At 47.9% G+C, this 12,631-nt stretch overlaps 1 pseudogene; it reads right to left on the reverse strand.

Moving 5' to 3' along the window:
• The window catches only part of LOC102999300 (E3 ubiquitin-protein ligase RBBP6-like), a 49,832-nt pseudogene that overhangs the window by 159 nt on the left and 37,042 nt on the right, over window positions 1-12,631 (reverse strand).

A 12,631-nucleotide genomic window follows, 5' to 3' on the forward strand; every position in this document is an offset into this window, starting at 1 on the left:
GGGGAGGGCCCGTGCAGCTGGCCGGGTCCCAAGCCCGCCGCTCCTCGGCCTGCGTGAGGCCGGCCTCAGGGTCACACACATCTTCTTGACAGACTCAGCACCGACCTTGGGGGAGGGGGTGCGCCGCGGCCTGGATCCTGTGACCGAGCCAACAAATGGCTTGTTTTAGGAAATGGTTTCTTGTAAAAGAGGTCCATGACGATGCCAAAGCCATCCATCGGAGCTCACACTTGTTGCATTATGAGTGATTTTTATTTTCTTCTTTAGACTTTAATGTACTTTCCAAGTTTTCTACAGGAAACTTGGTTTTCTTTTACAATTGCAGGCTAAAACCGCTACGCCTCTTTAAATGGAGGGCAGTTAGGTCTCTGAGCTCATAGACTGCTTGTTTCTGGATGCACTGAGGCCTTACAGGGCAGCCCCTGGGACACCGCTGAGTGGCACTGGGTTGGGGCGGGGGTGTGCAGTTGTGTTTGTCTCTAAACCATGCAGAGCCCAGGCAGGGGCTGGAGGTGCGCAGCCTTTGCCCCCAGTTGGTGTCTGTCTCACGCAGGCTCAGATCCTTCTGGAAAGGCAGAGCTGACTTTCAACTCCAGCCTTGAGGCTACTTGGACAGATCTCGCCTGGGCCTCCAAAGACAGTGCAGATGAGATGACCTCTGAGGCCCCCTCCCATGCTGACATCTGAGTTATGGGGGGGGGAGTGGGACTTCCCTCCTGGCCTTGCAGAGCCTGAGCAAAACCCCAGCTCTGGGAGCCTTGGCACACGTGACTTTCTGAGACTGGAGGAGTCCTTGACGCCTAATGCACAGGAGCAGAAACTGAAGGGGTCTGGACCAGGAGCCAAGCACTGGCCCAAAGTCCTGGGCCTCTCTGGCCGGAACAAGGCTCTGAGGCTGACCAAAGTGGCTGAACAACTGGAGTTTGGGGCTGGGAAGCTGAGCTGCCGCCCCTCTCGGGGTTGACAGGGCAGAGGGCCACCCAGGTCACGGATACCAAGGACGGACGGAGAGAAATACGAGGAATTGCCGGGTGCGGTGCAGAGCAAGCATGATCTCACAGTTGGGAGTGTGGCTGGCATGGGGACGATCATCTTCTTGCAGGGGATGGGGCTCCGAGGCCCGAGCCTGGACAGCCGGGCCTTCTCCCCTGCTCCCTTCTGCTGCTGTTCTCCCTGTGGCTTTCCTGGACCTTATTTCAATCATGCATACTCTTTCTTTCATGTGCTCGTACCTTCCAGAATGTAGTCTCTGGCTTCTTGATGGTTTCCCCTTCAGTTCTCCTTGCTATTATGAGTTTGTATCTTTTTTTTTCAACTGTGAAATGTGTCATACATACGGAAGAGCATATACAGTATAAATATACGGTCTAAATAATAATAAAATGGACAGTGCGTCCACTGTTAAGGAACACTACCACTACCGTAGAAGCCCTCTTAACACCCAACAGTAGCTGAATTCTCCACCTTTTACCCCAGAGTGAGCACTGTACTGACTTGTGGTTTAATGATTTCCTTGCTTTTCTATTTTCACCCCCAGTGGAGGTGTTTTGAAACAATGTCATGTGTGGTTTTGAAAACACTGGGCCTCAAGCACACACTGAGCTGTGAGGGCACGGGGGAGCGCTGCCACTGTTCGATGACCTTGGCCAGACAATGTAATGGGCTCTCGGGGGAAGGGCGAGCCTCCGCTTCCCTGGGAAATTTGAAGAGCCCTTTCCCCTTGGGGAAGTCAGTGAGCAGGGACTTGAGTGAGTCCTGGGGATCCCGGGGCCGCCACACTCAGGGCGTGTGGCCGTGCTGTGCACAGACCGGCTGCTCGTTGTCTGGCAGAAACATGGTCAGAGGGCGTGGACCACTGACTGCAGTTTTCAGGCTCACCACAGCCGTCCTCTGGATTTCAGCAGTAAGCCAAAGCTGAGCACGTCTGTGGGAGGAAATGCTGGTTTCTCTTGCTGATCTGGAGAGCAGGAAGGTCTCCAGCTCATGTCGATAAAATCCTAGGAGAAATAAGACCCGGGGCCGGCATCACCTTAACGTTCTGTTCTTAGCTGAGCCCTATGAAACGAGCAGAGACTTTGGTGCTAACAGCTCTGGACATTTCTGTCTTGAGTCCCTGCTCCAGACCAGACTTCTTGTCTTCTTGGTCTGGTGCCAGCCCTCATCCTGGTACCTCCTCTACTTTCCTGAGAATTTCCTGGGAGTTTTCTTGATTTCTTTCTTTGACTTTCCTCTCCTTTCTTTGGATGGATCTCCTGTTTCTTGTGCTGCTTGTGAGGAGAAAGGATTAACCCCTGATCCGAATTCTTTCTTCAGAGGAAGATGACTCCATTTACTTTCTCCTAGGATTGTTTTCTAGAAAAGTTCTGGATTAAGAAAAAGGCAAGGTCTGTATTCACCATGGTCTGCTGATTGGTGCATCTGGGTTGGGAGGCCTGAGGGTCAAAATAAAATAACAAATAACTTGCTGTCGGGTTTCCTCCTCGTCCTCCCTCCTTTTTGGAGCTTCCATTATTTATATGTTGCACACCCTGGACGGAGTCCCTCAATTTCTGATCTCCTATCGGCATCGTTTTGTCATTTTGCTCTTCTTTTGAGGGGATTCACTCAGCTTTATCTTTCGAGCCCTTCTGTTGAGTTTTTCAGCTTTGCTATCTGGTTTTTAATTTCCAAGAACTCTTTCTGAATGTCATTTTTTTATATCATTCTATGCTTGTTTCTTGGATATAATATCTTCCCACATCTGAAGATAGATTTTTTTTCTTCTCACGTAATTCTAATTCCTCCAAGGTTTAAGGTTTTTTTTATTTGCTTGTGGCTTATTTATTTATTTATTTATTTTGTGGTCTGGGGGATACCAGGACTGAGGATACCTTGTCTTGTATATTAGCGCTTTAACCTCAGGTATCAGGTAATCCTTTTGTGTCAGCTAATGATTAATCATGGGCATTTAATTTAATGGTCCAGAACAAATGGGGAGGTGTGTAGTCTGAGTTTCTCTGTAGAGTGGCCTGGTTGGGCTGCTCACTGGGGAATCTTAATGATGGTCTCCTTAGGTCTGTCTTCAGATTCCCTAAAGGAGTCCTTCCACTCCTGATGGGATGGTCGGCCTGGCAGCATCTCTGAGCCCACTGGGGGAGGAGGCGGGGACTCTTTGCATTCAGGATTCAGTACGGCAGCATCCAGTCCCTTAGTCCTTTTCTCTTCAGTATGGTACCAGTTCTCTGATCTGTGCCTGGTGTCCCTAGTCCAGGAATCCTCTCTTACATTCTCCACGCAAAAAAACCTCCCGGCTTCTTCAGCGTTGAGGGCAATGCGGTAGCCCTGTAGCTTGGATTGAATCAGGCCTGCCCAGATTATCCAGGGTGCTCCCTTACTCTTTTTTATTTTATTTTATTTTATTTATTTATTTTTGGCTGTGTTGGGTCTTCGTTGCTGTGCACGTGGGCTTTCTCTAGTTGTGGCGAGGGGGGGCTACTCATTGTTGCGGTGCGCGGGCTTCTCATTGCGGTGGCTTCTCTTGTTGCAGAGCACAGGTTCTAGGCGCACGGGCCTCAGTAGTTGTGGCACGCGAGCTCAGTAGTTGTGGCTCTCTGGCTCTAGAGTGCAGGCTCAGTAGTTGTGGCACACAGGCTTAGTTGCTCTGCGGCATGTGGGATCTTCCCGGACCAGGGCTCGAACCCGTGTCCCCTGCATTGCCAGGCGGATTCTTAATCACTGCGCCACCAGGGAAGCCCATCCCTTACTCTTAATGTTGACTGATCGGGGCTTTAATCACGTCTTCAAAATGCTTTCACAGTAACACCCAGCTCAGTGTTTAACTGAATAACAGGACTGTGGCCTAGTCAAACTGACACATCAAAAGAACTATCACAGTGGGTTTACCAATAACTTACCTAACCAGTTCCCAACAAATGGGCATTCGGATTAAGTTTACTGTTGTTGTGTTTGTATATAGACTCACTTAACTTGATAGAAGCTTCTGTGTTGGGTTTATGGCTTACAGATAGGACATCAAGGCTTTGGGCATTTACAGGAAATTGCCTCAGCCCTTTCTTTTTGCCACGTTGCCTTTGGGATAAAAGCAGACTTGTGCTTAGTTTGGAGGTGATCTTAGCTTCTCACAGAGGCTACCTGCTGTGAGGAAGTTAACCATCTAAGAAGCTGCTTTATGCCTACTTACGTCAAAGATGGACAGAGATGCCCTGAGGACTAAGCGGCTGTGGGACTAAGAAGAGGGGCTGGCCGGCCCAGATGCCCACCGGAGGGTTCTGTGGGGCCAGGCTGTCCCCGAGCACGTCATGGGGTGTGGCTGGCATCTGCCATACATCTCAGGACACACAATGATAATGAACAGAATCAAACAAAACCTGCTTTGAGCCCAGCAACGGTGTGTGCTGGTGTTGGTTCTCCATGGAAATAAAAATGATAAATCTAAACTTGCAAGACATTTTGCTAGAAATGACAGTGGCTATTTTTGACTAACAGCTTATCTTTATTAAGATTATCTGCTAATAATTAGAGTGAAGATAGTATATGTTTAATTTGTGCATTTTACAAGTTTACATTTTCCTTGAAGTACAGTAAGTTGTTTTTACACTTTTGTGTTTGAAATATGTTAAATACTTCTGATAACATTTTATAGTTTCTAAACAACTCCCTTGTTCCTAAAAACCAGCGTTATTTTTTAAAGTTAGCTTTTGTGACCTCCTGTGTCATCTCTCGTTTCTGTGTGTTGCAGGGTCTAAGACTAAGCGGGTGATTCTCTAGGATGCTGCAGCTTGAGGTCATCTTCATTTATGGGAAGTACAATTGTTTGTTTAAAACCAAAAATCTCAGAGTTGAATCTGAAAGGCGTGTGTCTGTACAAGAAGGTCCTTGTTTCAGGTCACAGCCCAGGTAATTGGCCCTTAAAAATGCAGAAGAACGTGGGGTGGAAGCCCATCAGAAGAGCTTCTCTGGGTCCCTCGCAGGCTGCACACTCGTTTCCCCAACAGTCCAAGGTTGAGGGCCCAGGGCTTGGGGAACTCGAGACTATTGGCCTCCGAGCCAAAGCAGTGCTTCATCCTTCAGTCCTGTAAGAGCAGGCTTGACCTCCTGTGGGTTATATGGGTTCTGTGACGCTCTTGACGCTGCTGGTATCCCCAAGAGGTCAGGCATTACTGCTTACCATCCGACGACCCAGTCAGCAAGAGGCGGAGCGACAGCCATCCCGCACAGGACGGGGGCTCAGGATGACGGGCAGTTGACGTTGCATTGATATGTACATGTGTTTCTGATACATCCTTCGGTATTGTTGTTGGATCTGCAGAGAAGATCATTGCCAGTACTGATCACCTTCACAGAGCGTGAAGGCCTTTATGGTGTCTGTCCACAAGCAGGACTCTTGACCAAGTCAGCAATCTGATCACTTACAGCTCTGCCCCAAATATCGACTGGGTCAGCCTGCAGCCCTGAGTCATCCTCGTAGTGGCCGCCATCGTGAAGTCACTCCAGTCCCCGGGGAAGTCACTAGCTGGGCAAGTAAAGATGTGGCTGCATCGCCCAGACAACAGCAGCTAACGCAGGTAGGGGGTACCAAGACCGCTGTAGGGATGGGACGGTTGCAGCCCCCCACGCAGCAGAGATTCAGCCACTCTTGGCCACAGAAGAGGAGGTTGAGGCCCATAAGTAGGCACTATCAGCTACCCCGCAGGGGTTAAACTCTCACCCAAAAGGTTTCCTGATCGCCCTACGGCAACCAACTGGTGAGACAAGAAGCACTCACCATCACGTGCTAGGTTCAAAGCCCTGGAAGGACACCAGGAGCTACAGTCACAGCGCCCGGGCTTGTCACTGCCTCTGCTGGCAGGATTGAGCACGTGGGCTCTAATTAGGGGTGAAGACACCCCCAGGAGGCCGTCAGTGCCCTCAAACCAGTTCAGATAGTTGGATATGACAGCTGAACCAATCTTTGGGGGGAAAAAAATGCAGGGATGAAAAGAAGCCAGAAGCCCACAGTGGGGGAGTTGCATGTCCCCCTGTCCTGAGCACCCTCCATCCAAGGATTCTTGGATTCTTTGTTGTGGCTTTGCCCCTGCAGGCCTCAGATGACCCTGTAGGACCAGGTGGAGGCCTGTCTTCCCTATGGCATTAAAGAACATGGCGTGAAACACATCAGTGATGGGCTAGGGGATGGGTGGATAAAGGGTTTCAGGATTCCAGTGGGTGGGACTGAAAGTGCCTCCTTGGCTTAGAAGACCTCCCTCTGGAAGGATTTGGTGATCAGAGCTTGGAGTTTTTTGTTTTGTTTTGTTTTTTTCTCTTTTTGCTTCAAAAGTAGAAAAGACATAAAAATGTATACACTGAGATGTCTAATTCCACTCCTTGTCCCAGAAAGATAACACATTTTTTGTGTTTCTCTCTACTGCTTCTTGATGCAGATACCAGCTAAATCAAACTCTCCCCTTTCTCACCCAGGAGGAGTAAGCACAGTGCTCTGTTTCTTAGTTTTCTTTACGTAACCCGAGATGCTAGTGTAGCCTTTTGCCCTATATTGCAGCCACTACTGCGGTGGCAAATGGAGCTATTATAGTTGAGACCAAAAATGCAAAGGACCGCCAGGCAGGCGAATAGCCTAGACGCAGGGAAATACAAGCCCACGTCAGGTGAGCACAGAGATTCAGTCCCATCATGTGGAGCTTGTTTCTCTGACAGGAGGCACTGCTAAAATGCTACACAGCCTCTCAGAGAAGGTCGGAGATTGGGATAGGTGTTTGCTGGGGGGTACAGGGGGCATCCCTGGGGCTCTGTGAGCTGCTATCATTTTCTGGTTTTCTTAGGCAGTTGAGAACAGGGAATGTAGTTTTAAAAAAAGGAAACAGAAAGGTTTTAAAGATGTTTTATGTCGGGCCAGACTGGAAGCCCTGCTTTGTGCCCACACTGTGGGGTAGGGCGCAAGCCCTGCTTTGGGGTTTGTGGGTAGTCATTTCTGTGCATACCCTGGGGTTACAGGAAGTGGAGATTTTCTGCTGGGATTCGAGAAGTAAGCGTGCCTGCCTTGCCTCACGTCCTTGATCCTCACATAACTTCCTGAGCCTGGTGCACTGGCTGAAACCTTGAGGCATGAAGGGAGGAGCTTGGAGAGAGGGACACCAAGTGTTCTTCTTCAGGGGTCTTGGGACGTGAGTGGAAGAGTGTGTAATGGCCACCCACACATGAAAACGGCGGTGCTGTTTCCTCGAAGCACTACGAGGGGTTGTTGGTCCTCTTGCAGTGCCGCTCTGTGTGGGGATGGCAGGGCTGTCCCTAAGGATGCACTGCGGGTCATGACTGAGCATAACCTGAAAGGAAAAGGGCTGCCCTTCAGTGGTCCTGCGCCGGGTGCACCACTGTGGGGGATGGGCCCTGATATTTGCAGAGCACCCTCTGTGTGCCGTATATCATACTAACTGACTTTCATACGCTCTATACTATACATCTTCCCAGGGTTAAAGTTCTTTATTATTATTTTTAGTGGTTGGTGTTTGATTGTAGCATTCTTTTATTCAAATTAGATTAAGATTAAACTCATTTTTGTGAGATCAGTTTAACTGATTACATGTTTAATGAAAAGAGGGCCAAACCCTGCCATTTTAAAACAACAAACCATTATTTCGATGCATTGAGCCAGAAGTGTAAAGGTTGATGAAAAATTGCATACTTGGGAAGCATTTACTTAAGATGAAAATAAATTCTAGGTGCAAAATTGAACCATCTTTTTCTTGCAAATATTAATGAAGGCACATGGCAAAACAGGCAAATGTTATAGCAGGACATGAATTGAAAAATCAGATTCCATTCTCTCTGACAATATAAGAGGTTATAAGCCACTATAAGGTGGCTATTAACCACCTTAAGTGTGATCGCACTTAGCATCAGTAGTAATTGTGGAAAGAAATAGAGACCGCTCAAATTAGAACAAGCAAAAGCTATTTATTCCCAGCTTGCTATAGCAAAGGAGTCAGCCGCCATCACTTGCCTTTGGCAGACACTCAAAGGCAGGTGGCAGAGTGAGAAAGCTTTATAGTGGAAAAGGAAGATCTTCAGGTATGCCCTGATCAGAGTCTGTTAGCCTGGGAAAGCCGTTAGGTGGGTTGACTAGCAATGAGGCATCCTATGTGTTTGGTTAGGAGTGCATATTTGGCTTTCTCTGGTTGGTCCTACTAAGCTGGAAGCTGGGCAAAAATTAGGGAAGCTGGCAGATATTGATCAAGTTGTGGCCATTTGGGACCAAGTGTTAGAAGTGTTGTTTGGCTTCCGGAATTAGCCATTAAATCCAGCTGCTGGCTTACAGGAAGTTAGGGAATGAAGAAACATCAGGAATATTCTTCGAGACAATGACCCAGTCCCTTGGATGCAATGTATGAAGAAAAGGTGTTTGTTGGGATAGATGGGTGGAGGGCCTGTTTTAGATTAAAAGAATCTTAAGAGACTTTTATAGTCAAATACAAGAAAAAAATTTGTAAGAGACATTTGGGAAACAATTGAGATTTGAATATGGATTCAGAGTTAAAAGACATTAGGGAATTGTTTATGATGTTAGCGTGCCAATGGCATTGTGTAGGGGTTATGTGTGGCGATGCAAGCTTAACTCTTTGGAGGTGCAGTGTCTGATTTCCCTTGAAATGGTTCAGGAAAATGTAGATGATGCAACATGGCAAAATGTTGTAGTTTTAGATCTAGATGGTGAGTTCATGGGTTTTCATTGCAGAAAAGCAAACTAGTCTGTGTTTGAACTTACAGTAATGCTTAGAATGGAGTCTGTTTTTTGTTTTTTTTTATTTTTATTTTTTATTTTTGGCTGTGTTGGGTCTTCGTTTCTGTGCGAGGGCTTTCTCCAGCTGTGGCAAGTGGGGGCCACTCCTCATCGCCGTGCGCGGGCCTCTCACCATCGCGGCCTCTCCCGTTGCGCAGCACAGGCTCCAGACGCGCAGGCTCAGCAGCCGTGGCTCACGGGCCTAGTCGCTCCGCGGCATGCGGGATCCTCCCAGACCAGGGCTCAAACCCGTGTCCCCTGCACTAGCAGGCAGACTCTCAACCACTGCGCCACCGGAGAAGCCCTGGAGTCTGTTTTGATCTAGCCTTATTAGTTCTATTTACTTCATGCAACCACCATTACAGTTTATGCCTACACAAGTGAAAAATAGATTTGTGTTTCATATTTTTACCTAGACAAAATCATAACCTAACTACCTGGGGTTTTCCCCCACCCAATGCCATGGGGTTTTTTCCATATCAGAATATGTGAATCTGTTTTTCTTTTATGACTACACACAGTATTTATTTGTATGAGTAAACTTTTTTTTTTAAACCATAGATTTAATTTAAAAACATAGACTTAGTTTTTTTTGTAGTTTTCCTGTTAAAAGCATTGTCTTATTCTACTGTCAAAGAAACTGTGAAGGAGGTGTTAATGGAAACAGGCTGGTTGCTTGACCAAAGATGCACAACCAAGTAAGAGAGAACCAGGCTCTGAAGCCACGTTCGTGTTGTTTCCAGAGCTCTAGAAATGGGGCTTATAAAACTAGGGCTTTCTGTGGCAACCCCCTTTGGGGACTGATTTATCTTTGACCTCTGATAGACTGATCTGTCGCCTGGTGTATAATTTTGGGGCACTTACTTGATCTAGATTCGAAAAACTTCAACTACTGTTTTGTATCTAACAATGGTTGAGTTACTTTAAATAATTATATCTGATTTTTAGTTTCCTTTTCTGTGAATGGGGCTGCTACTTCCTTACAGCCAATAAGATAATATCTTTGAATGATGGAGAACAAGCAGAGACCACTGCCACCAGTAGAGACTTCGCCCCACACAGTGCACTGCTCTCATTCTGATTCAGGTTTCTTGCAAGTGTGTCTGGCAGAGGCATCTGCCTGCCTCTAGCTGCAAGGGAGCCTGAGAAAGCAAATTTGGATGTCTGGCTTGGAGAGGCAGGACCCACTAATGTGAGGACTTTCCCAAATAGAGGAGAGATATTCACAAGTGGAGCAGCTTCAAACATAACAAATCTATACGATGAATCTAAATGTCTTATTTAAATAATGGTGCATTCATAACATGCAATATCATGTGGCCATTTTATAACATATTTTGAAGAACATTTAACAGCATGTGAAAATGCTCAAAATGTTTTATGAAAAGATATGCAAAACCATACGTCGAGAATGGTCTCAATTTTTAAAAGAATGCGTAGGGGAAAAGCCTTGTGTCTATTTGAGTCCCCTGAGAAGCAGGTGCCTACATGGGATTAGACATACAAGAGGGGGATGTGAAGGATGAGGGGGAGGGAGTTGGGCACGCAGAAAAGCCTTCAGACTGGAGGCAAGTCTGCCTCCCGTGAAAGGAAAGAGGAAGGAAGGGCTGAGTAGGAAAAGCCTCAAACCGCAGTGCAGTTCAGAGAAAATCTCAGCCAGGCCAAAGGCCCTGAGCAAAAGCTGCTCTTCAGAGGAGTCCCGTGTGTGGCAGGAATGGGCCAGCACTACAACCGACCTATGTCACGCCCAGTCACTGCCTGGGAGCAGCCCAGGGGAAGCGTGGCCTCAGGGTCACGCGGCTACAGCTGGAAGCTGTCAGTCTGGGGGACTGTGTGCCCATAGCAGGCTCTCTTGAAGGAGAGTGAGAGGCATACCTCCCTGGCCACCACGACACGTTGATAAAATAAGGGTGGCTTTTGAGCTGTGCTTTGCACACAAGAAATACCACGTAGCAAATGACGGTTATTACAACTGCCTGAGTAACCCATTAGCTACTCTTCTGAACCCCTTATTGCTGGGAAATACCACGCGTGTGCACAGTATACATAGATTACAAGTGTGTGGACAACAGTCACCCGGCAAACATCCGTGTAACCAGCTTTGGGTGGGGAGCAGAGCACTGCCAGCCCCGTCCCCGGAGCCCAAGCAGTCCCCTGCCGTGGACACAGGGATGGCCCCGGGAGGTAGAGCAGTTGCTTCTGTGCTTCCTTAATAGCTTTACCACCTGCGTTTGCTCTCTTTCCCCACGTACCACTTTTTAAAATTCGGTTTGTAATTTGGTTTTTCTGAAAATTTGCCTTAAAAGAGATTGAGGAGGTTTCTGAAAACACTAAAGCTGTTTTCTTTTCTCCCGTTCTTTAGCTTTGAGCTATACGTCTTGGTGCTTTGGACAAGTGAGGGTCAGTCATCTGGAAAACTGGACCATTTGTATGGAGGACCTCATTTTGTGATTCTGATTTTAATTAACTCAGATTTCAAACCCTCATGTCTTCTGAGGGTTTCTTCTTCTATCAGGCAGATCCCACCGTCCCTGAGTTTAGGTTCTGTGGATTATAAAGATCCAGAGGTAACTCGGGGACCCTTTAGAATAAGCCAGATCCTAAAATGTCAGCACTTAAAGGAAACTGGAGATTATCTGGTCCCAGCCTCACAAATCAGGAGTAAGGGAGAAGACTTCTGGACTGGAGAGACTTGTGGACTTGCCCGAGGTCTCAGCCCTCGAAGGCTTCTGCTGCTTCCTAGGAGACGTGGTCTCCTGGCCTTCCTGACATCAGTGTGACCGCAGGGTTAGTGGGGTTGGCTGTGCTCCTTTTGAGGCCAGGTGCGGGCTCCCTATCCCTTGTCAGTGCTTCCACCCCGAGACAAAAAGAAGTGTAGGAGAGGTGAGATCCTTGGTAAGGGCAGGTGAGTCTCTCTGATCTCTAGGTATCCAGTCAGAAGCTCTCATAGTTGTACAGCACAGCCATGGGCAACTAGAGGGACGAAGAGCTAAGATGTCCTGAGGAAGCAGTAATAATAGCAATGAAGGCAGTTATGTGGGCCTTATCGTGTGCCAGGTACTTCCCTAAGTAGTTCATTATGTATTCACTTCCAACCCTATTTGGTAGGTACTTATTATCCCCATTTACAGACGAGGAAACTGAGGCACAGAGAAGCTGAGAAACTTGCTTAAGGTCATACACTAATCAGTGGCAATGCCAGAGTCTGTGTTCTTAACTCCTCTTTTGGAACACCTGCCAGGCACTTGAGAAGGGGGTCCTTCCCAACCCAGACCTGGGTGCCTGGGCCAGGCCCGGGAGGAGGTCCGGAGAAGTAGGTGGTTGTGCTAATCCAGCAAAGGACAAAGCTTGGCCAAGGGAAGTGGGAGCCGGAGGAAAGGGCAACCAAGCAGAAGCAGGAGGCTATGCTCAAACTCAGCTGGTCCTGCTCCAAAGTCATGCTTAGCTGTGGGGCATGTGATCCCTCGGGGCAGTTCTCTGCTGGCTGGCTGATGCCATGGCTGGAGGCTGAGATAGCCAGCCTTGCCAATGTCCACTTCCAACATGGAAGCAGGCTCGGCATTGGTCATTAGGGAAGGGCCAGAGAGGCTGTGACCCCATACCCTGGTCATTGTGGCCCAATCTGCAGACAGAAGTATCTGTTCAGTTAGGACAGTGACACCAGTACTTAAAATGTCATCTCACGAGAGGCCCTCAGCTTTTGAAACTTGCCAAGTTTGATGGCCTCTTCCCTCCCACTCCTCTGGCCCTCGCCCCCCATGGACAATTAGGAAGTAGAGGCGATCCACTTCCAGAGTGGACACCATTGACTGTGGAAGAGGTAGGCTCTTTAAAAATCCTTTTAAGGAATTATTTTCA

The sequence above is a fragment of the Balaenoptera acutorostrata genome, chromosome 16 (genome assembly GCF_949987535.1).
Source record: "Balaenoptera acutorostrata chromosome 16, mBalAcu1.1, whole genome shotgun sequence".
NCBI lineage: Eukaryota > Metazoa > Chordata > Mammalia > Artiodactyla > Balaenopteridae > Balaenoptera > Balaenoptera acutorostrata.